General features: G+C 37.5%; 1 long non-coding RNA gene across 2 annotated transcripts in view; it reads left to right on the top strand.

Moving 5' to 3' along the window:
• Window positions 1-12,289, top strand: part of LOC138915804 (uncharacterized) — a 201,732-nt gene extending 189,443 nt beyond the window's left edge. For both annotated transcript variants that reach the window (XR_011422113.1, XR_011422114.1), the window contains 2 exons: window positions 2,672-2,809; window positions 9,613-12,289. This is a non-coding gene — a long non-coding RNA (uncharacterized lncRNA). The remainder of the gene's footprint in view (window positions 1-2,671; window positions 2,810-9,612) is intronic.
• The last annotated feature ends 11,572 nt before the right edge of the window (window positions 12,290-23,861 follow it).

Here is a 23,861-nt window from a genome sequence, read left to right as displayed (position 1 = left end):
GATTTCTTGGTCACAAACTCGCCCTTATCCATCCCTTCTGTCAATGCTATTAGCAGTGGTAGTTTATATGGGTATTACCCCAATCTTGAACTGGTCATCTTTCCTCCAGACCTACCTTCCTCCCCTCAACAATACAGTACGCGTACTTATTCAGGGTTATTCTTCCTAAAATATTGCTTTGATAATGAACTTTCTGGCCCTGAGAACTTTACGTGACTTCTTTTGTTTTGTGTATTATAGTCCAATTTTTTTCCCTCATTTTCAAATCTACCACAATATTTCCAAACTTATTTTCTACTGCCATGCCACAAAAGCTGGAGTCAAATTAATTTCTTCCAACGTCTTTTCAACGTTCAAAGTTATTTCTGTCTCACCTTCCTGCTTTGATTATTTCTTTCTTAGGGTGTGAATGCCATGCATCTCCCTCTTCCTCGCTCCTATCCATGTCCATAGAAATCTTATATAGCACCAAGGCTGGGCTTGACTGCCACTTTGCACTTTAAGTGCCCAAACAAAAGGGATGTCCCTTTTCTGAAATTTCACAGGGCCTTTGGACCACTCACATAAAAACTATTTATTGCCTTGTTTGTGGCCATTTTTGTATGTTCCTTTTCTTCCTACTAGGCTGTAAACCTCTGGGGGAGTCTTAGCTGTCACATTTGCCATGTATTCCCCTTGGCATAGGAGAGATATTTTTACGACAGCAACGCTTAGAAAATATTTGACTAGAGGAATGAATGAAAAATCTCCTTTATGATGTATCGGTTCTCTTGGTTCTGAACTTTTTGGGCATAGTTCCTTTTCAAAATCTGATGAGGATTTTTAGCCAGAAAAAAGAGAACTACACATAGGGGCAGGGTTTTGTACAAACTTCAGTGCATTTCTGGAGCCCCTGAAGCCAATCTAGGTAAAGAAACTTTCCGTTCCAAGCATCCACGTATTTTATGGTTTGCAGTTAGGTAGCATAAAAATGGGGGTCACCTAAACTGGGAGACGTCCTTTTAGACTTCTATGCCAAGTTTTCGAAACTCCAAACAACACTGCTGTGTCTGCCTCAGCGGGATGTGAGGTAATGATAAATACATCTGGAAGTGTTTATTGGCACAGACATTCAGGACTCAGGATACATGGCAGATAAGGTAGTGTATTAGGAGTACCGGAAATTATAAAGACAAAAAAATTAGTCTTACTCTATGAGGCTATAATTTTTATATTCCAATCAGGTGGAGAATGAAGAACTTCAGCCGTGTATGCAGGGCACATTTGTGTACCTTACTATAAATAAGACTCCTATCTACTCCACAATCCTTTCTTCCAAGATCCTTAATGAAAAGAGGCAACAAGGCCACTAACCTTGTGAGTGACTGTACAAAATTATATGTGGCTATTCCTTCTCCTCTTACCAGTAGTCCTTATCTGTGTTCTCTGGAGAAAGCTGCAGTGAATCTGAAATACAGATGTAACCGTCAGCCCTACTATTCCGTCAATATAAGGGGATCAGAAGATGGACCAAAGTTCAAGATAAGGAAAATAGGAGGTAGAAGAAGAATGAGCTTGACACTGTAACTCTGTGTGTGTCATAGTGGCTGGCTGAGGAGCTTACATTTGAAGTGTGGCCTTTCTGAATCGTGTGCTAGCTTCCTGGTTTAGCCACACAGTTAATGCCTTGAGAGTGATCCAAAGACTTTCTCCTTCCATTGCTTCTTTCAACTGCTCCTGGCCTTGCAAGAGAGCCCTATTTGAAGTTATATTTCTAATACAAAGAATGATTGACAAAAGCCAAGCATTTAAGTGTATTCATCTTAACTTCACTTTGTAAAGGCTGAAGGTAGATGGGCATTATGGGAGGCAACATCGTGGAGGGGCCGATGGAGTGAACAACCAATTAACCACATGCATTAAGTACAAATGGTGGCTACACACTAGATGTTGGATATCCAGAAATGAGTAAGACATAATTTGTGTCTTCAAGGAGGTCCGAATCCAGAAAAAGAGGCAGATACATTAATATAAAAGACTTTTGTAAGAGCAGTGACTCATATATTCACTGGCCATTGTGGGAGCACAGAGAAGGAGCAGCTCAACCAAACTGAGTGGGTTAGGGAAGATCTTAAAAGAACCACCATCACCACCACCATAAAAATTCACTTACAAAATACCTAACATTTGTGACGTTATGTTGATGCTTTACCGACAGGCATATATAGAAGGGATTCTGGTCCTCTAAGTCCTCATAAATTAACATAAACATACTGACTTAAAATGAAGTGTAAGTAAGATATGTTTATGGCAGTAGCACTTGGCTCAGAGAGTTGTGTCTATAGAAGGTAGATAGTTCTGGGTGTGTGGGATATGTGTGTGTGTGTATGTGTGTCTGTTTATTCCTTAGGTTCTCTGACCAGTCTACAAATAAAGGTCCTAATTAATGCAAATTGTTATGATGTGATGGAGACCACTGAAAATGGTTTAAAACCATTAATTTACACAAAGATCTGTGCAGCTACTTTCAGATAGGAATACCTTTTGCTCTCTGATGAACTGATATGCATGTGAGAGAGTTAACGTCACCTTCCAAGTCTCTGGAGCAATCTATCCCACTGTCACATCTTTCTTTTGAGCCATGACATTCTGCAAAAGTGATTATAATTCTTTCTCCCGTTATTTCACAAAGGTCGTACTGTCAAGCACTCTCTAGGATGCATATTTTTACGATTTGGCTTCCTCTCCGGAATCATGAACTCTTCAGATGCCACGATAATGGACCTGAAAGTCATCTATGAGCTGGTGATTCTATTAAGATGAATAACAGGTATTCTAATTTCTAGTTATAATATTTTTAGTGATTATATCTTTCCACACTTCTCCTCCTGACAGATGAAACATTGTAGTTAGAGAATGGACCTCTGGCCTATTTCCCAAGGAAGTAACAAGTATCTTTAGAAATTTTTAATTAAAGATAGAAAATTTGGGTTAATAGAGTGGGAATATATGTAATAAAGTTATATAGCTTCAGTTAGACCTTAGAAAAAGAACACACATCAGTGAAAATTTGACTTAGTTTTAGAATAAAATGCTGTGTAAACTTAACTACAGTTTATGCATCGACATAAATAGTTGGCCTGCTGACTTGATCTCATATTCCGTCATTTGCAATTATGTTGTGGGCCTTTTTGCCTTGAGAAACATAGTTAGTCTGTCTGTCTGTCTGTCTATCTATCTATCATCTATCATCTCTATCTATCTAATCTGTCTATCCTCTTTTATAGATAATTTTGAATCTATTTATACACATATATGCACCATTAGCTTATGTTAAAATTAATATTAAAAACACTTAAAAGGACAATATTCTATTGCATTTCTGTTGGATAACAACTATAATAAATTTAACCATCTTACAAAAGGTGAAAGTACACGTTAAAGTTATTCCTGTTGTCTCTGCCTCTTTTCTGCTAATTTTGGGATTTCCCTTTGTGTTGAAGCTGATTAGAAATGAATGAATTTACACATTCAATTCCTCAGCTTTCCAAATATGAAGACTATGATAGCAAAAGATTTTTTTCAAACAACATATCCCATGATATAAATATGTGCCAGGTCAGTTTCCTTGCTATATTTTGAAATAGGTCTAATTCAAAAGCGTTTTAGAGCAGAACATTGTGCATTTGACAGTAATTGTAGCTGATTTTCCTAATGCACTGATGTAGCATGTCAAATCTCACACAGCTAGTTAAATTCTGGGAAAGAAATTAAATTTGGCAATAGTTGGGATTTCTTTCTCCTTGCAATTAGAGAAAACTCTCCTTGTTATGCTTCATGTGCAAAATACACATTGCTTTCTTTAGCATCACTTAAGGGTACTCTAATTTTTGTTAAATTCTAACCAACTTATTTTATCCTTTTATCAGTTTCCGTTTCAACCCCCATTCTGACTTTGAAATACTTGTCCAAATTCAATATGGAATTAAATGCAGAAAAGAAATCGTTTCATCTTTCTGTCCTTTCTTTTTTAAAGACGTTTTTCTGCTTCCACGAGGACTGTCTCCTGCCCAAAGCATGTTTTGAGGAGCAGTGAACAATAGACATTGCATCTCTCTTAAAAAGTAAACAATTTATATTGCCCAGAGGTTTTTTTTGTTGTGAAGTAAATCATGAAAGGAAATGCACAAACTATTTTGGTCTTCTGAAGGCTGGTTATGTCAGGCATGTGTTCTAAATGAATGAAGAGGTTTAGAAGATTGAGGTGTTAATATTTAAACTCTATCCAGGGAACCAAATTTAGATTTGTACCTGTTGGTCAATAAAATAGAATTGCTAAAAAATATTCTCTTCTGCACCCCATCGCCCTATTTTGCGCATGCTTGAGAGGGTATAAAAGTGGACGCAGCCCAGGCAGCTGCAGCAGGCTTGGTAAAGTGTGTGCAATAGTGCTATATGACAGGACTCTAATACAGTAAGTAATACAAGTACAGAAACGACCTATGTGAAACATATTGCCCCTGCTACACATGTCAGGAAATGGACTTTGATCGATGGTGTCACAGCACAAAACCTCATACTAAAACTTTGTAATTATGATGACAGTATAGAAGTGTACACAGCCTTGCCAATAGTGTTAGTGGCTTTTGTAATTAACAAATGGGCAATGCACGTAAATTCTGTATGCTGCTCAAGCTTCACAAATGTTTCTGGTGGCTGCCATCAGCGTGTACGGAAGCAGGAGGCATGACAGATCTGGTGATCATCCCCTCTGAGAGGTGGAGGCATTCTCCGAGGGTGGTGATCTGCAGACAACCACACCACCTGGAGTGGCCACACTGCTACCCTATAAATTCATTCATGTGGGAGGAAAACGTGTCCATTTGTGCTGGAAGAGGAAGTTGCGGTTTAGAATACTAAATAGGGACATCTCTGGCTGTGGTTATACACGCTAAACCCTATGGGACACTCACGCATAAATTGGAATACTTTGTCGTTTAAACAACTTCATAAACTTAAGGAAAAAAAATCCCACACCCAACAAACGTTCACAGCATTTCTGTAGAAGCATTTGCTGACAGTGAAAGTGGCAAAATTGCTAGGTTTAAATTGTTTAGAGAAGTGGTTTGCTTTGAAAGATGAGTGATCTGATTTAGAAAAAGTTGGCTACAAATTCTGGTTTTTCAAAAAGTGAATTTGCAAACTGAGTTAAGACACATGGGGCATTTTTATTTGCTCACTTTTGGTTATTGCAGAACTGTCTTATAAAGAAAAGAGAGAAAATCACACAGAGCACCACCAAACCTGTGCAATTTTCCCATATTTCTTCGTTATCTTAGCCCATAACAAGTTTTAAGAAAGTTGAATGCAATTTTGAAAAAAACCAATTATGATAGCAAATGCTTACAAGGAATTTCTACACTTTCTATAATTTAAAGCAGTTTCTATAATTAAAAGTCTTTTATAGTAAATAAGTCTCTTTCTTCACTATATATTTGCCAATGAACATACCAAAATCACTAACTGTTTCAACATCTTACAGAAACAGCTTGAGTCAGAATCATCTACATATTCCCGTGTGTGTGTGTGTGTGTGTGTTTGTGATTGTGTTTGTGTCTGTGTGGTAAAACTTAGGTGTATATAATTGCAAGAATTTCACATTTTAAAATATATTATGCTTTGCATTGGTGAGAAGATTGATTTTTCCCCCTAGATGAAATTTAGAGGTTGTTAAAGTTTTGAATCTATTTTTTAAAAAGTGGAAATTTACTCAGAGATCAGAAAATGATAATGCCAAATATGTTTCTTTTCTTTTTAAATGAAATTATAATCCACCTACCTTGTTTTTCTTATTTATTTCCTTTCTATGCCTTTTAGTTTTAAACATAAAGTAAAGAGTAATACTACATTTGATTTAACCTTGAATTTCCAAGTTAAAATTAGTTAAACATGCAGAAACATTTGAGCTCTGTGAGGTCTAAGATTGTGCTTGTCTTGTTCACCCTTGGTCTCTCATAATGGTTAACATGTATTGAAAGACTGCTTTGTGCCAGACGTTATTCACAGCACATTCATGTAATGTCTTGTGTGGTCTTCTTGACCATTGTTCTTTTATGCCTCCGCGTAGCAGGATTAAAATCTCCAGAGGCCCTTGGCACTGAGAAAGTTTACAGTGTTTCATCTCCTACTCTTTAATATATGTAATTCATTTTTTTTTTAAAGAAGAAGGGTAAATTAAGCTCAAAGGCATAAAACTTTCATAAATACTGAAATTCATTGTTTCCTTTTTTTTAGTTTTCCGATTTTTCTGATGGCCAAAATATAAGTAATTTCCTCAAAGTTGAAGTTTACTTATTTTTAATTCCCCCCTTAGCTAATGTATTCAATATGTGATTAATTCGCCTTCTATGAAATTCATTTATGACCCTCAGTGCCTAGAACAGTCCTGGAGACATGTTAGTGCCAGCTGATACAGTGATAGAAACGAGTATATGACATTGCCCCCGTTTTCCACTAGTTGGAGAGACAAGGTGTATACAGTCTTGTGAAAAGCTTAAAAATAAGAGAACATTTTAAAGGAATACCAAGAAGAACTTACTTACAAAACAGCATTCATTTCCATGTCACTCATTTTTTCATTCTTTTCTTGTTTTACTTTTTTCTGTTTCCAGTGTATGTGTTGCTCTGTGTATAGAGTTTGGGAAACGGTCACATACCAAGGAACCAAATACGGGTGGCAAGCAAATGATACAAAATAAATAAAAGAAAATACACATTCCAAGTCCTAATAAGATTGACATTTTTCAGCATCAGCAGAGTAGAGTGAAAAGTGCCCCCACATAGCAGTCAGAGCACTGGGTCCCATTCTGGAGCTGCTGTTGAGTAGCTTGGGATAAGCTACTTAAATTTTCTGGCCCTCAGTTTATTTATCTGTAAAATAATACTGCTGGGTAGTGGTTAGCAATGATGCCTGCGGTAGAGCCTTCCTCTAGTGTTCTCTTTAGTATGTTCCTTTTCCTCCTATTTCCCTCTTCCAGAGATAACTTTCAGAAGCATTGGGAGTATCAACTTATGAGAAAATGGAAATTAAAATTTAAATATAAATAGGTGAGGATTATGGTTTTTTATTCAGTGATTTCTGCCTTCATGTACTGAGTCTGTACCTCTGGCGTGTAGCTGTGCTAATGCAAAGATGAAGAAGGTAGAATCTTGGTCCAAGCACAGTTCTAGAACATGACCAATGAGAGAAGCCAGGGTTGTGCTATAGAATCTTTGAAGTGAAGAAAGTGGAATGAGGGAGGACTTCATGGCAGAGTTGACATTTGGAATGGGTCTTTTAATCAATCAATTATCATTGCATCTGTATGTAACATTTACTACATGCAGCCCATTGTGTGCTAGTCAGCGTAGGAAACCCACACAAGAAGATACAGACCCAGACTTCATTTGCACCAAGTGAATTTTCCAGGAAAGTGTGAAATTTAATTTTAAAATATTGCTTCTGAATTTTCTTAGTATCTGAAATTCAGATAAAGACATTAATAAATTCATAGGATTTTTAATAATTCATATTTTATTGGGAAAAGTACAAAGTCATTTCCATTTTCTTAATCTAATAAAATTTCTCTCTCCCTTGTATTGATGTTCATTTAGCGATATGACCTATAATTTCGTGTTGGAAGAGACATTACTGCATCCCATAGAATGAAGTTTACTATTCCCTCTTCTTTGCACAGTCACGCTCTGCTTGCAACTTTTGGTTTATGGGCTTTTCCTCTCATGAGAGTACTAACTTGAATGTGTTCTATGAAATGTCACATTGTCCAAAAACTGGTTTTTTCAGCTTTCGTGAAGCAGATTCTATAGTCCATGGGTTCCACCTGGTAAGTTTTTCCTCCGGGTGCATCTCTGCTCATGGAGCATCACAGACTGTGCACAGCTCTGCCTTTAATGGATGTTACTACATTTCCTCACTGACTGATTTTTATTAGTTTCAAAAGATAACAGCATATGCATTCACACACGCTGATGTTTCTGAAGGGCATTGTGATGAAAGATTAGAGTGCTTTTTGCCTTCTTCCTGATCAAACAGTACGTCTTAGTGAGCATGGATGCATTTAGTTTTGTGTCGCCCAAAAGAAAGAAATCTGTTGACATTGTTACTTATCACTCAGCTTCATTCAATCTTAATGCCAAAGGCTGCTTGTTTGGTTAGTAAATGTTGAGATCATGAGGTTAGATATCACATAAAATTCAGGATATTCAGAAGGTAACACTAATCCAGAATTTATTTGGGAGAGGGAAGAGGGAAGGAGCCTATGATTTAAGCACAGGTGTTTAATGGCCACCTATGGAATTAGGTTCACCTTATAACAGTGAAAAATTCTACCTAGGGAACTGAAAATTAACACAGATTGTAGGTGTTCATTATAATGAATGCCAATGAGAGAAAGAACAATTCTGAAATTTTTACAAAATTAACTCAGCTGCACCTGGCAAGCAGTATATCATAAAAGACTTTAGCACACATATTGGCAGCAACGTAAAAGAGCAAAAGGAAATCACCAGGCTTGGTGAGATTGGAAAATTGAAACTCCACGGCATCTATCACGGATAGTGAAACAAATTTTTCAGAAAAAATTTCCCTTTCTTTCCAAGCAAGATGAATCACAGTTTCATTTAAGACATTGAGATCTGAGGGATGTTTCAAATCCTCAATTCTAGCTTCTATAATGGCTTATTTATGCAGTTATGTCAAACAATCTAAGTATAATGTATGAAAACATTGGCATCAGTCCAAGCCATGTGAAGCACTAGGAAGTCTGTCTGCAAAAGTATCAGGGCTTTCCTTTGGGGCCTGGAAATCTAATCTTAAACAGACAATGTGTGCAGCACATAAGGAACAACTTCTGATGTCATGTTCACTCTACAAGCATGTATGGTGCTCCTGCAATGTGCTGGATACTGTCAGTAATAGACTCAGTCTGTGATAACATGAATAAAATGCTTAAACTGTGGGCCCTTCCCTCAAGCTGTTTATGGTCTGATAACATAAGATAATCTTCAACATCCTCCAGCTGCACAGGACATGATCTGTATAGGAAAGAAAAATAGTACCCAAATGGTTCTTGCATAGCCAGTTTAAGATGGTGTTACAGTGGGCAGAAAGCCTGCAATTCACAACTTGAAGGGTCATTGAAGAAGTGTTAACTAAAGATGATGGAAAACCCATATGACAGAAATTCATATAGTTTCTTTCTCATTGGTTTTATCATCTGATACTTTCAACATCTTGGTGAGAAAGGGTCAGGATCTTCAGGCGTAAGTATCAGAAATCCCCACTCTCGTTGACTTAGATAAAAAAGCAAAAGTTATGGGCTCACATACTTGAAAAATCCAGGGGTAGGTCTGGATGCAGCACTGGATCTCTTCATATCTTGGGCCTGCTTTCCAGGGCAGTGGCCTCAAGCCCAGGCTCCACATGCCGACGTCTGGTCCAAACTCAGTGGAAAAGAGCCTCTCTTCCCAGAAGCTCCCAGACAAGTCCTTGAACTCCAGTTAAATGGTCATGTGCACATCATACTCCTCACTCTGCTTTCTTCTGCTCTCCTGTCCTGTCTTCTCTCTCTATAGCTGACCCTTGGTGATCACATCTGACCTATAACTTCAACTACCACCTGCATGCTCATGACTCTCAAGTCTACCTTTGGAGTTCCTGTAGTATTCCTGAACCACAGCCATATGTGTGAAACTGCCCACGAGAAATCTTTACCGGATGTCCCAGAGGTACTAGATATTGGGAAAGCTTCATTATATAGACTGTCACCTGCTGCTTTCCAAGAGCAGGTGTGCGACTGTACAGAGTGGATTTTAAGGGGAGGAGTGTGTGTGTGTAAGCAATAGAGTCTGAGAGACCTGAGGTTATACTTTGCTTCTATACTTACTACACTAAACGTCAGTTTCATCATTTGAAAATGAACCCAATAGTACTTATAAACCATGTTGCAAGGATTACTAAAGGTTATATATGCAAAGATTTCATTTGGGTGTTGGAAATATAATGGACTAAGGCGGGTTGACTCTGATGGATGTGATTATTGGAGTGCTCTGCTGGGAAGGATTATGAAGCACTGTCCCAGCTTATCAGGAAAGGGATTTGTGATTGGTCTTGATGTCCAAGCTGGGCATGAGAAGAGGAAGAGGCAGTCCTCGTGCCTCATACTTGCTTCTGTGACAGGCACTCAAGGAATAGAGGCCAAGATTCATATGTTCACTTGTGGTAGTTATTATTCCCTTCTTATTGTATAACACCAACGTCTACTGAGATTTTTAGGACATAACATTTTCTTTCCTTTCTTAATCTTTTATATTCAACATGTGATGAAAGTCCCTCATTTTTGCCTTATTCTATCTGTAAGCACCTCCTCCTTTCTATTCATACAGCCAATGCCTTAAGTCATTCTCCGTTTATTTCTCACATGGTTCAGTGAAATTATTGGCCTTCCTGCCTCCAGTTTTGTTTCTCACTTTAGACCTTGCTGCCAAGAGAATTTTTCTAAATTGAAAAATCTCAACTCCTTATCATGGCACGTATGATCTTTTCTCATCTAAACTTTGTCCTTTCAATTTCGCTATTGCTGACCTCACCAAGTAGCCCATTCTCTATTCACATTGATTTCTCTTTAACTCACAATTACTCCAAATCTCTCCCAGGCTGCTCCCCCTTCCTCGAAGCTACCTGTTTTCTCCTTTGTCTATTTACTGGTTGTTTACTATTCAATCTTAGCCCAGAAACATCTCCCCAAAGCAGATTTCACTGCCCCGTTATATACCTTTCCTATGAAATAACAAAACCTCTATTATATTAGCAACTCATTCGTTCATTCATTTAATCTTTCATACATAAGTTCACTCATTTGTTCAACAATGTATTTAATATTAGCTAAGAACTTTTCTAGGCATTAGAGATACAGCTGTAAATAAGATAGACAATGGCCCTTTCTCATGAAGTTTACATTATACTGATGGTGGTGGTGGGGGTTACATACTTTAAATGGTCATTTTTCAGGAAAGCCATGGTTTCCATGGTGAAATGGGGAAACTCCAGGGCATATGAAAATTAATAATCTGGGGCTTGGAACAGAAATGTTAGAAGTTCTATTTACATTTTTATCTGATGCCTTTTAAATTCCAATTTTGTGTGTATTTTATAACACATTTTCCATATTAAAAAATTTTGTAAAATAACTTAATATTTATGTAATATACTACTATTTCCTATTGTGTGTTCTTTGTGTCAATTGAGTTTGGGCTAAGGTGGGTTAGGCAACATTAAACGGGTTTCTGTTGTAGCAGAATTTTTCATAACTTACGACTTTTCAAGAGATAGATATAATGCTCTGTTTGCCTCAACCCTGGAACACTAGATTTCTTTTCTTTCCCCCATGATAGTCATTCTAGTGCAGGAAAAATGGCTTCCGACTGTAGTATTAATTTGCATTTCCATGGTGTGTAATGGCATTAAATACCTTTTCATGTGTTATTCGCCAGTTACCTTGTTTTGTTAGGTGTATGTTTAAATATCCTGCACACTTTTTATTGGGTTGTTTATTCTTAATTTATGGGAAACATTAAAATATTCTGAACTCGAGTCATTTGTCAGATATATGTTTTGTGAACGGCATCTCTTTGTCTCTGGCTTGCCTTTCATTTTCCTAATTGTGACTTTTGAAAAGGAGGAGTTCTTAATTTTTATTAAGTTCAATTTATTTTTTTCTTTAAGGATTTATGCTATTTCTGTCTCAAGGAAATCTTTGTCTTCCACAACGTGATTAAAATTTTCTCTTATGTTTTCTTCTACAAGCTTTTTAGTTTTACCTTTCACATTTAGATCTGTGATCCATCTTAAATTAATCTTGTGCAAGCCCTGAGGCAGGGATCAGGTTTCATTATATTTCGTGTGTGTATCTGGGTGTTCCATCACCATTGTTAAAAAGTTTTCTTTCTCCACTGAATTCCCATGATGTCTTTGTCAAAAGTCAATTTTTTGGTGTATGTGTGGGTCTATTTCTAGACTCCCTAATTTGTTCCATTGATACATTATATACCTTTCTGTCAATACCACACCATCTTGATTACTATAGTTTTATAGTAAGTCCTGATATCGGGTAGCGTGTCATCTAATTTTGCTCTCATTTTAAAAGATTATTTTTGGAGAACTCCATTTCTGAGAAGATGGACTTGATACCATTTGCCCTAGTCCTCCCACTAAGTACAACTAACAACCCTGAACATTTAATAAAAAAACAAATACAAGAAGATTCTGAAAGGAGGAGAAAAGAAGGCATACCAACCAGGGACCTCAAGGCCAAGGAATGACACTGTGGTGATGTCCATAGGCATTTTATTTTGGCCACATATGTTCAACACTTGGAACTGAAGAAATGAGAAACCCAGAAAGTCCCATGGGCACAGACAATAAAAACAACAAAACCTCACTCTCTAGCTGAAAGACCAGGAAAAGGGCAGCTGATCAAGACAGAAAATTTTTAAACAATGATAGCTCTATTTCATCAAAATGCCACAGAAAATGAAATAGGTGTTAATCTAGCAAAATATGTACAAGACGTAGATGCTGAAAATTATGAAATGCTGATGTAGGAAATCAAGGAAGACCTAAATAAATAGAAAGAAAACTGTTCATCGATTGATTGGAAGACTCGACATAGTAACGAAGTCAATTCTTCCCAAATTGATGTACCGGTTCAATGCAATTCTTATCAAAATCCCTGCCTGACTTCAAGACTCATTATGTAGTTATAGTAATCAAGACTCTGTGACATTGGTAAGGGATAGATCAAGAGAAAAGAATAGAGAACTCAGAAATCAATCCACAAAAAATACCCAACTTCCGTTTGATGTAGATGCTTAACCAATTCAATGAAGAAAAGATAGCCATTTGAACACACGCTGCTGGAGCAATTGGATATCCACAGGCAGAAAAGTGAAAGCTGACCTAAGTCTCACACCTTATACAAATATTATCTCAAATGGATCATGGGCTTAAATGTAAAATGTAAAGTTATAAAACTTTTAGAGACAACATAGGAGAAAATGAGTATTTGGGGGCAAGCAAAGAGTTCTTAGACTTGACGCTAAAAGAACAATTCATAAAAGGCAAAATTGGTAAATTGAGCTTCATCACAATGAAAAATATTATGATCTGCAAAAGATTCTGGTAAGATGATAAAAAGACAACCTGTATACTAGGAGAAAATGTCTGCAAATCACATATCTGACAAAGGACTAGTATCTAGACTATATCAAGAACTCGCAATAGTCAACAGTGAAACACCAATCTAATTAAAAAATAGGTGAAAGACATGAAGTGATCAAAGATGACATATAGATACCAAAAAACCACATGAAAAGATTTCACCATAATTAGCCATTAGAGAAACACAAATTAAAACCATGAATATCACCACATACCTGTCAAAATTGGGTATATGAGTTAGGATGCATAATGAACAGGTCACTTATGCTCTTTATTTTTTTCACTATTTTTCCTTCTCTTTTTTAGATTGAGTAATTTCTATAGATCACTCTTCATGGTCACTAGCACTTATTGTACAACCTTCAACCTAATTTTTGGCCCATCCATTGCATTTTTCATTTCAGAGATTGTATTTTACAGTTCTAGAATTTTTATTTAGTTCTTTAAAAATTTTTTTTGAGATTATTTATCTATTCACTTTTTATGCCAATCTTACATATTTGAACACATTAATAAGAGTTGTTTTAAAGTCTTCGTTGCTAATTCTAACGCCTGGGCAATCTTGGCTTCCTTCTTTTTGTCTCCATTGAGTGTTTTTGTTTTCCTTGATTAGGGATCACATTTTCCTGCTTCTCTGCAGATCTAGTCAATTTGGATCATATGCTAGACATTTTTGGTGATAGTTGTGGGAAGCTGGAATTATGTTGTCTTCCTTTAAAGAGTACCCAATTTTCTTCTGGCTTGGAGTGAAATCTCTGTTGAATCCCTTCTATTTGGTCAGATTTTAGTTTTTCTTTGTTAGAGTGGGTTGTTTGGTTTTGTCCTAAATCCTGTGACATTTCCCTTTTTCTATAAATGATTCTTATTCCAAGAAATGGCCTTTCTGGAGTCTCAAGGAATTTGTGATTTCTCAGGAAGGCCTCTCCAACCTGGCTGGGCCAGACCTCCCATAACTACCAGGATCGTGTAGCCTCTGGTGTACCCACTCAGCTCTCAGTCCCACACAACGTGTAGGCTTTGCAGAGCCCCTGGCCTTTATAGCTCAGCCCTCAGCTAAGGATCTCTGAAGAACCCTGAACAGAATTTTGGGAGACATCTTTGCCTACCTACTACCCTTCTGGTAATGTGCCCTGTGAATCATATCTTCTTCAGAATCTGCAAACTGTCATCTCTGCTTCCTTCTCTCAAAGGATCTGCTGCCTTCTGCCTTCACTCCACCTCCATATTCTGCCCCGAGGCGGAAAGCAGAGGCGACTATGAGGCTCAGACCATATGTTCCCTTTCTTCCAGAATCGTAGGTTTGTATTACTTGTTGTCCAATGCCTAGAAACCTTTACCTCATCTATTTTGCCAAGTTTTAAGCGCTTTATGGTAGGAGAGCATGTCTGAGACTGATCACTCTGTCATAGCCAGGGGTGGAAGCTGGCATAGAAAACTTTACATCCATTTTGCTCCTTGTTTCCTTTTTATTTTTTTTGCTGGCTCAGTTTTATGTGGTTGAATTTCTGTCATGTGCAATTTATTTTGTGACTGGTATCTAAACGTTTCTTCCTTTATTTATCGAAACAAAAATATCAATATTCTTACTGATTTTTGCTGTTTAACTTACTGTGTATTTAACTTTTTACATACTATAATATGTTTTGAGGAATATATAATATGTTGTATTATCATTCTCCTTTTTGCTCTTGTATCTAATGGTCTTAATTATTGTAGCTCTGTAAGAGATTTGATGTCTGTTAAGCCGTGTGTGTCATTATTACTCAAATTGTAAAATCTCTTAGCTATATTTATGATCTATTTATTCTCCCAGATAAACTTTAGAATTATTTTGTAACATTAAAGAAAAATCCCAGCCAGATATTTAGGGAATATTGGTTATTCTTTAAATTAATATGGAGAAAATTTCTTTTGTCATATCATTTCATGGATAGAATCAATTTGAGGGAAAAGAAAAAATTCCTGGCTTACTTCCAAATAGTTTTCCTCTGGTCTACAAAAAGGGTCTCTTAACTAAAGTTATGTCTGTAGACTGATAGAGATGTGTCTGTTGTTTTCTTTGAGGGAACAGCAATGACTGGGAAGAGTAAACACATAAAGGTGACGTGGCTAACCAATCTATTTTCAAAATGACTGAACATGGAGGTATTAAGTTTTGTGTTATGTTACTTTTTACTTTGTCTCGAAAGACTTTCTTATCGTTAGAATAGCATGAATTACATGAATTACATGAATTAATCCTGTGATTACAGTCTGGCACAATTTACCAGTCACTGATGAGGGAATTCCTCACATATATATTGTCACAGAGTTTGAGTTTGTTAAATGTGTTAATAGTCTATATTTAAAATAACTCTTCTTTGAAGCAAACCCTCACAAAGTATTCATAGTAATGGAAACTGTGATTAGTTTGTGATTAGCCATGGAAATATTTTTACACTGAAAATATAACGTTTTTCCAATTTACCTAAAATTTTTGTTCTTTTAAAGTGGAAAAGTCAACTTGGATGATTATGATTTCCATTTGAACATGTATCGTTGAAGACCAACATGAGTTTATAGTGTTGAAATCGTAATAAAACCTTTAGCTTGAGTTCAAACTTTTTTCAGTCAGAATTGATAGGATATTTATCTCCTCTTCTGTGTTTTGAAGATTTAGTGTACTTTCTACAGAATTGCTACATATACATGTCCTTTGGTTTGATTCAATTCAAAGAGAACATGCTTTCCTTTTCTGTATATTTGTGTATGTGCTATATCTCATAATGACTATACTGAGTGTCAAAAATATTCATCATCCTTTTTATTTATCAGCAAGAAATAAAAAGCTGTGCTGCCTTTCGCACTGAGTCAAAACTAGAAAGCTAGAAAAGGCTTAAATGTCTTTAAAAAGGCTTAAAATGTCAAGACCTCAGACAAATTATTCTGATGAAATGAGAGAGGAAACTTGGCTTTCTGAATTACTTTGTCTTTTACGTACTTGATGTCCATACATATTTTTTCTTTCTTTCTTTATTATCTGTTGGGTGTTGGTGGCCATAATCTAATAGAAAGTATCTGCTTGGCATGTGAAGCTATGCTGTCAATGTAAAGTATATGTAATTCGTTATTGTCTTCTTTTCTTTGAAGCAAACATTCTACATTTCTTTACTGAAAAAAAGGGCAATGCTATGCTTTATTAAAATTAGACATATGGTGGGGCTGGTCCCATGGTGCGGCGGTTAAGTTCACACATTCTGCTTCGGTGGCCTGGGGTTCGCCGGTTCGGATCCCAGGTGCAGACCTATGCACCGCTTGTCAAGCCATGCTGTGGCAGGTGTCCTACATATAAAATAGAGGAAGATGGCCACAGATGTTAGCTCAGGGCCAGACTTCCTCAGCAAAAAGAGGAAGATTGGCAGTAGATGTTAGCTCAGGGCTAATCTTTCTCAAAAAAATAAAATTAGGCAAATGGAGAGTAAATTTTGGGGATTTAAATGAAAATAATAACCATACCAGTATAAGAAAAAATACACGTGTAACTTATGAGAAACCAGATTAATTAAATACTGTTACACAATAGACACAGCAGCAATGAGAGGGAGAAGAATGAGATGATCTATAATAAAAATAAAATAATACCAATAGTAATAATACTAATAATTTATTGAGCACTTATATACCAGACACTGTGCTAAGCACAAAACATGTATTTTCTTATATATAATTCTCATGTACCCTCTGTGATCCGGATACTATTATTATTATTTTTGAGTCTTAGAAAGTGACCTGCTTAAACATAAAGTAACTGTGATATTAACAGAAATCTGTAGATTATCAGAAGAGGAATAGATCTGGCAGACCATTTAGTCAAATAATAAAAATAATAATGACAACAATATCAGTAATTATAATTGCTAATATTTATTATGTGCTTACCATATGTGCCTTTTATGTACTCTATAGGTATTATCTCATTATTTGTCACAATGAGTCTATGAGATACGTACTATTATTCTCATTTTACAGACAAGAAAATTAAGGCACTGAAAGGTTATATAACTTCAGAGAATGTCTTCTGAGGTGTCACTGATTCTCCTTTCTCAAATTCTGAACCAGTTGAAAAGGAAGCCAAGATGTCAGCTATTGGAAAATCAAAACCCCACCATGTTTATGACTAACATATTGGAATGTGGCTTATTTCTGTGGGCAGTAGAACTTGCTAAGAACAAACCTCAGGCATAGCCTTGCTAGCCTAAGCAGGCCTCTCTAAATGGGGGTGGTGTTCTGTAAGAGGTAGGGCATGATGGAGCAGAGAAGATGTGCTCTCTGTTGGCGGGCCCTTCCTGAAAGAGAAAAAGAGCAAGAGTTTGGCCTTGAAATCTCACTTTCCCCTACTGAATTCACCAACCAGATATGCCATCCATTCCCAGGGTTGAGTGAGGCAATGGAGAGAAGCGCGGAGGATAAAGCTAATTAAATCCCTCCAGGTGGAAGGAAACGGCAAGAACAAATGTTTTCCCTGACAAGCTGCTAAGCGGTGAAGCAGATCCAGTCATTGGTATACACTGGCATTCTGTCTAGTATGTCAGTAAGATAATGAATATAAAGCACTTGGTACAATGTCTGGCACTTAGAAGCACACAATAAATGGTAGCTATTAATATTGTTATCAATATAAAGTTGATGCCCAGTCTTGGAGTCTTGAAGTCTGATGCCTCCTGAGCTCACACACTTAACTTTGCATTGCTTCCCAAGGCATGCTCATGGGAGGGGAGTGTGTGTTCATTGTCTTGGCTCGTGATATTTCAACAGAGTAGCTTTGCCTTATCCTCAACGACCCAAGACAGGACAGAGTGGCAGAGATCTGTATCTTTCAGCAGCTGCGTGGGGAGCCTCTGGAGGTCATGCAGTGGGGAGGAGCCTGTCTTGCAGTGACCTGGCAACGTTTTTGGAAACTGAAGCTTTGTTCTTTCCAAATCAGGCTTACCTCGGTCTTGAGTAAAACAAAAGTAATGGTTTTTTTTAGCAAACTATTGCTTTGTCCACGAACATGTTGTCAACGTCGAAGACTCGCTTCTGTGAGAATAAACAGCTTGAGCAGAATGCTGTCAATTTACAGAAAGTTTGAAGATTCTTGGAGATTCTTTGATGGCAGCAACTACTTTTTTTAAAATTAATTTGAAAGGCTATTTTATGAATAGCCAATTGTTTGAGGAAAAAATACAACAAAAGATACTTTGACAAATGTTCATGTTTTTCATGTGAATTTCTGGGTAATAGAGTTAGACATTAAAGATTTCTAGGTGTGTGTGCGCCATTTATACACGTGCCATGTGTATATATGTGCCATATATATAGAGAGAGAGAGACAGAGAGAGAGGCTGCCATGGTCCTCTCCATGCCTGTTTTGTGACTTCCTCTGCTCTCTCATTTCCGGGGAGCTTACTATGTATTAGACACTGTGTTATTTCTCTGTCGTTGTCTCATATAAGACCTTGTCTTTCTTGTTCACTTCTGTATCCCCAGTGCCTGGGGCAGTGCCTTACACATAGCAGGCTTTCAGCAAATATTTGTTGATTGTTGAATCCATGAAATACTAAAAATAAAATCATTGTTTAACACGAAGTTATTAAACCAGTGACGTACATATTTCTGATATTCTGTAGTTTTGAATTCCTGCTCCTAGTTAATTCAACAAGACACTGTTATTGAGCACCTCCTATGTGATGGAAAGTGTACAAAATTCTGAGGATATAGCTAAACAATTCACAATTCCTAGATTTAATGAAGTCTACTTTTTGCCCAGCATATGGCAATATTAACTGGTGCATCTTGAGACTTATCAAGTTTTATGACTTATTTGAGGCTTTCTCTATTAAACAGATTTGGGGGGTGTTACCCCTGTGTTTGAAGTGCTGAAAAATGCTGATTTTTAATGGTTCTGAATTGATGATGTGGTGATGACAATGTTCCAAACATTGCTTTGTTCTTCTAAGAGTTAATAAAAGCAACATCCTTCTGTTTAATTTCGCATTTAACCAACCAAGTCAAGCAATCAGAATTTGGCTTTACTTTTGTAGAACATAATCTTAAAAGACGATGGTGATAATCAGGGATATTCTTTCTTATCCTTTAAGAATCTACCTCAGTGCCAGGCATAGTGTTGGCCACTTGGCATATTATCCCTTATCCTTAAAATATCCTGCAAAGTAGGAATTATTATTCCAGTTTTACAGATGAGGGAAACCAGTCTCAGAGAGGAGACCTGACTTGGTCCTGCCACGCAGTTAGTGAGTGGCACACAGAGAACCTGAACCCGGTCTGACTTCAGAAGCTTTGCTTTTCGTCAGGCAGTGCTGTACTTCTTCATGATCTATGATCACATTATCAGAGAATGTCTTACATAATTGAAATTCCTTTTTACTTCATTCATTTACCAGAAGTCCAAAGATTATTTATTAAAGCCCTAACTTTACTTCTTAGAAATGTGGTTGCTAGCCTAGGGAATCAGCAACAAAATGAGATTATATCAAAGTATCTAATTGTCATTAAATTCTAAATAGCTAAAAGTGTAGAAATTGAGTTGATATTTAAAAATGTAATAGCAAATATATAGTGCACAATACAACATATACATATTCCAAGCCAAGAATAGATGAGTAACTTTCTTTTTTTCACTTGGCTTATTCAACTCACATATTTTTAAATAATTTATCTCTAAGTTCTAAAAATATGGCCTTTATTCTTTGATCTTAATCCTGTTTTTCCTTCATAGGAAAGTGATATTTTTATGGGCCACTGAAGCTTATATACCATTGAGTGACATTTAGATATTGTAGGTATTTCCATGTGAGGAGAATTAATCTCTTCAAGGAGGAGACTCAGTCTTCTCTACAGCTGATTTTGTCACCGAACGTTTCCAGTTACGTTTGCTGCCAGAAAAAGCACGGCCGTCAATAGTGTTTTAAATCTTAAATATAGAAAAGTTTTATTGAAGTTCAGTGTAATAATGTGTTTGTTGAGCCACTTTTGTGTCATATTTTGTAACAGATACTTAACAAATATACGTTTTTATTGTCAATTTTCATTAGAAATTTATCTTGCTTGCTTCCTAAGGTTATGAAAGGATTGAATGTGATAGTGAGTAAGTGATCTAAAATTTTTGCAGCTGTAAACGAAAGAAAAATACACTAGAACATATTTGTGAACATGGAATTGTAGCTTTTACATTGAATTAAAACTTCTAAAAGAATTAAGTAACTCAGGTTGATTCTCTTGAAATACTGATTTTATTAGGTTTAGTTTTATTTTCAGTCCTGTCTCAAGGAATCTCTTCTCTTTTTTTCTTTCCTTTTTGTCGTGGACTTCTCTGACTTCCTTCCTTCTTCACGCGGTGGCACAACCAGTGTGCTGGTTAAATGGGCAATTTTTCTTTCTTTACCTGCCTTTCTCCTTTCTTTCCTCTTCCCCTTCTCGAAGCTGTATTCCTCGGTTCCTCTGCAACATTACATCCATTGCTGATGGCTAAACCGACTTGAATATAAACAACACTGGGAATGTTTTCAGGTTTTCCTTTTTTTTTTGGTCTTTTTAGTCTGGCCTTTGGCAAAGGTCCATGACAGACAATAAATTGCTCCATGAAAAATGTTAGTTTAGTCACTGGTTGGTAACTGGGAGTGGATTTGACCCCATGGACTTGTTCCTAATTTCCAAAGTGGGGCCACTGTTCCAACTGTTCCAACTGGAATTAAACTGGCATTGAGCTTGGGGGTCCTCTGCCATGGGATCTCCTGGGAATGCTTTGTCTGCCTATTTATCTTTTGGTATCAGTTTTATAACTGTGATCACTAAGCTCTGCTGGAAAATTTAATATAACCGAGGTGGTAAGATTGAAAACAGGGAGGGGAGAAAGACAGAAAGATTCAGTTGTGGTGGTCAAAATCCCAAAGGAAACTCAAATTCAGCATGAATCACATTTCTTTGTTAGTATTCAGCTTTTAGATAAATGACAGCAGTAGGATGTTTGAAGCAAAGAGTGGAAGGAGATGATGGAAATCGTCCTAATCATTAAAGCAAGAGACAAAAACGATGGAATAGGCCAGTGTCCTCTGTGACAGGAGCAGGTGAGGCTAATATATCTGTTCCTGACAGTTGGATACATCAGGTTGCACAAATTATAGGCTTTTACCGAGAGAATTTTGGAGCAAGATTATGTTTTTAGTGTGATTCCTTCTGGCAACAATTATCAGTTTGAAGAAACTGTATTATACCCTGCAGAAAGAGGGCACCCATCTCAGGTCACTGAATGCCCAGTCTTTCACTCGTGCTTCAACCATCCTGTGTGGCAAAACGCATGCCTGACTTAAATGACTAAGATGGAGGCAGGCATTTTTAGAGAAAGCAAGCGGAGGTGTGCACAAGCTCTTAAGACTTTAGTTATGCATATATATGATGGGAAAAAACCAGCTAGCCCGAAGAAGCAAATGCGAACAACACATCCTATTTACAACTCTGTCTTTCAAAACATAATTACTTAATTTTCAGTTATTCCTGAAGCAGAACAATTTTCACATTGCCAGGCCTCCTCCCCTCCCAAAAGATGTCAATATAATCAGCCCCTTTCCTCAGTTTTAGTGACCATATGGAATTCTTTGATGTTTAACATTTTCATTTCTTTGTTGTGATGTTTTTAGCGCTTTGAAGCTTACTTTGAAGCATTTTATCTTTTACTTCCTGATCGTTTAATAGAGTATCTGTACCTTACAAGCAGACGAATGAAGTAAAAGGTGTTATTTTGAATGGGAAAAGGGAGAGGGTGGGAAATGAGAAACAGCCGTAGTTGATTTTTCTTGTTGTTGGAAGTACAAAAAAGGAATGGCTTGAATGGAAAAGAAAAAAACACGGAAATAAATATCAGGCATGCTTAGAAATGGTTTTGGGTGAATTTAGCCAAATGTTTGTGTGTGTGTAATAGAGAGAGTGATAGTGTGTAATAGAGAGAGATTATGAGGATATTGTTGGTTTATACACACTTGTTTGAAGAAGCCCAGGATTCCATTCTTCCTGCGTTGAAACTTTGCTCTTCAGATTTCCTTTTTGTTTAACTAGGTTTTTTTCTTTTTAGTTAGTTTCTTATGAGCCCTTCATTGTTTGTGTTTTTCTGCACGTGTACAGTAAGAGGATATGGATTCTTTTTTTTTAAATTTTAAAATACTGAATTTAAAGTGGATCATGGAGCATTTTCTTCAGGTCTGTGGATGAAGCCTAAGCTACATTTCCCATGGGGTTTCCGATATGGTATTCTGGCACAGGAACCAAAAGGAGTCAGCCTGCATTTGTCCTATGGGGGATAAAGGACTTTCAACAGAAAAACCTGTTTCTCAGTGGAGTGTCAGTGTCTCAGAGCTTGCTGTAATAACAATGCTCGGGGGTTGGTGGTGAGGGGTAATGAGATGTTAGCTCTGTGCCTTCCCTGACCACTTCTCGGCAAGTAAAATATTGGAAACACGAAACAACTCTGTTTTGGTAGAGACATAACACAGCACCAACGTAGGGGTAGAGGACGTCATTGCACTGGTGGGCAGACCCAGCACGGTTCTGTGTATTCAGGCACTCCTGAGAACACAGCATGGCTGCAGCACATTAATAGTCCAGCCTCCTGGAAGTGATGCAGTCCCATATTGGCATGACCAGGCCACAGTAGCAGCCAGTTTCTAGGCCCAGCAGAACAAGCACTAAAGTCACTACCATCTTTAAGAGATGCTGCTGGTACCTCTGGAAGTTGCACAAAGCATCACCCCTGCACAGAACTCAGAGCCCTCATTGTCTATGGCAGTTACATGAGGTAGCAGCAGTTGAGACAAGGCTCGGGGCAAAGCAATGCCTCAGAGATTCTGTCAAGTTGTTGGCTTAGTCCCTTGTGGGGCTCGGACGCTGTTCAGTGCCTTCCGTGTCAGAAACCTTAGGCAGCAGACGGGGCTACACAGACCTTAAACATATTCTCAAGAGAGTGGGAGCAGGGGAGGAGGAAAGGTCAAACGCCCCTTGGTGGTCCAGAGGGCTTATTTCCAAATATATGGGACCTTTCCTCAGGAGTGCTAGCAATAATTGGGGGTGGGGTGGAGTGAGATGGAGGTTAGAGGGCTACTTGGCAGACAGTAATGCCTGAGTCCTAGAGCCAAACAATATCGTATTGTTTTAGTGTAACTTGATTTCTTTTTCTTTTTTGTGTGTGTGAGGAAGATTGGCCCTGAGCTAATATCTGTGCCACTCTTGCTCTATTTAGTATGTGGGACGCTGCCGCAGCATTGCTTGATGAGGGGTGTGTAGGTCTGCACCCAGAATCTGAACCATGAACCCCGGGCTGCGCAAAGTGAGCTGCGAGAACTTAACCACTATGCCACTGGGCTGGCCCCTAATGTAACTTGATTTTACCCCTGGCTATCTCCTTTCTGCCCCTCTTATCCTTCATCAGACTGGAGAGAACCAGAGAAATATATTCTGTGCAACATCGATGAGCAGGCACTTCTCATATTTTGGGTGGGAACAGGCACAAAATTCCTTGCAGTTGAGCCACAGCCTCTGGAAGATTCAGGAGCAAAACCCCTGCTTCAAAGTTTCCAAT

This window comes from Equus caballus, chromosome 10 (assembly GCF_041296265.1).
Source record: "Equus caballus isolate H_3958 breed thoroughbred chromosome 10, TB-T2T, whole genome shotgun sequence".
NCBI lineage: Eukaryota > Metazoa > Chordata > Mammalia > Perissodactyla > Equidae > Equus > Equus caballus.
This window is presented reverse-complemented; position numbering and strand designations above follow the sequence as displayed.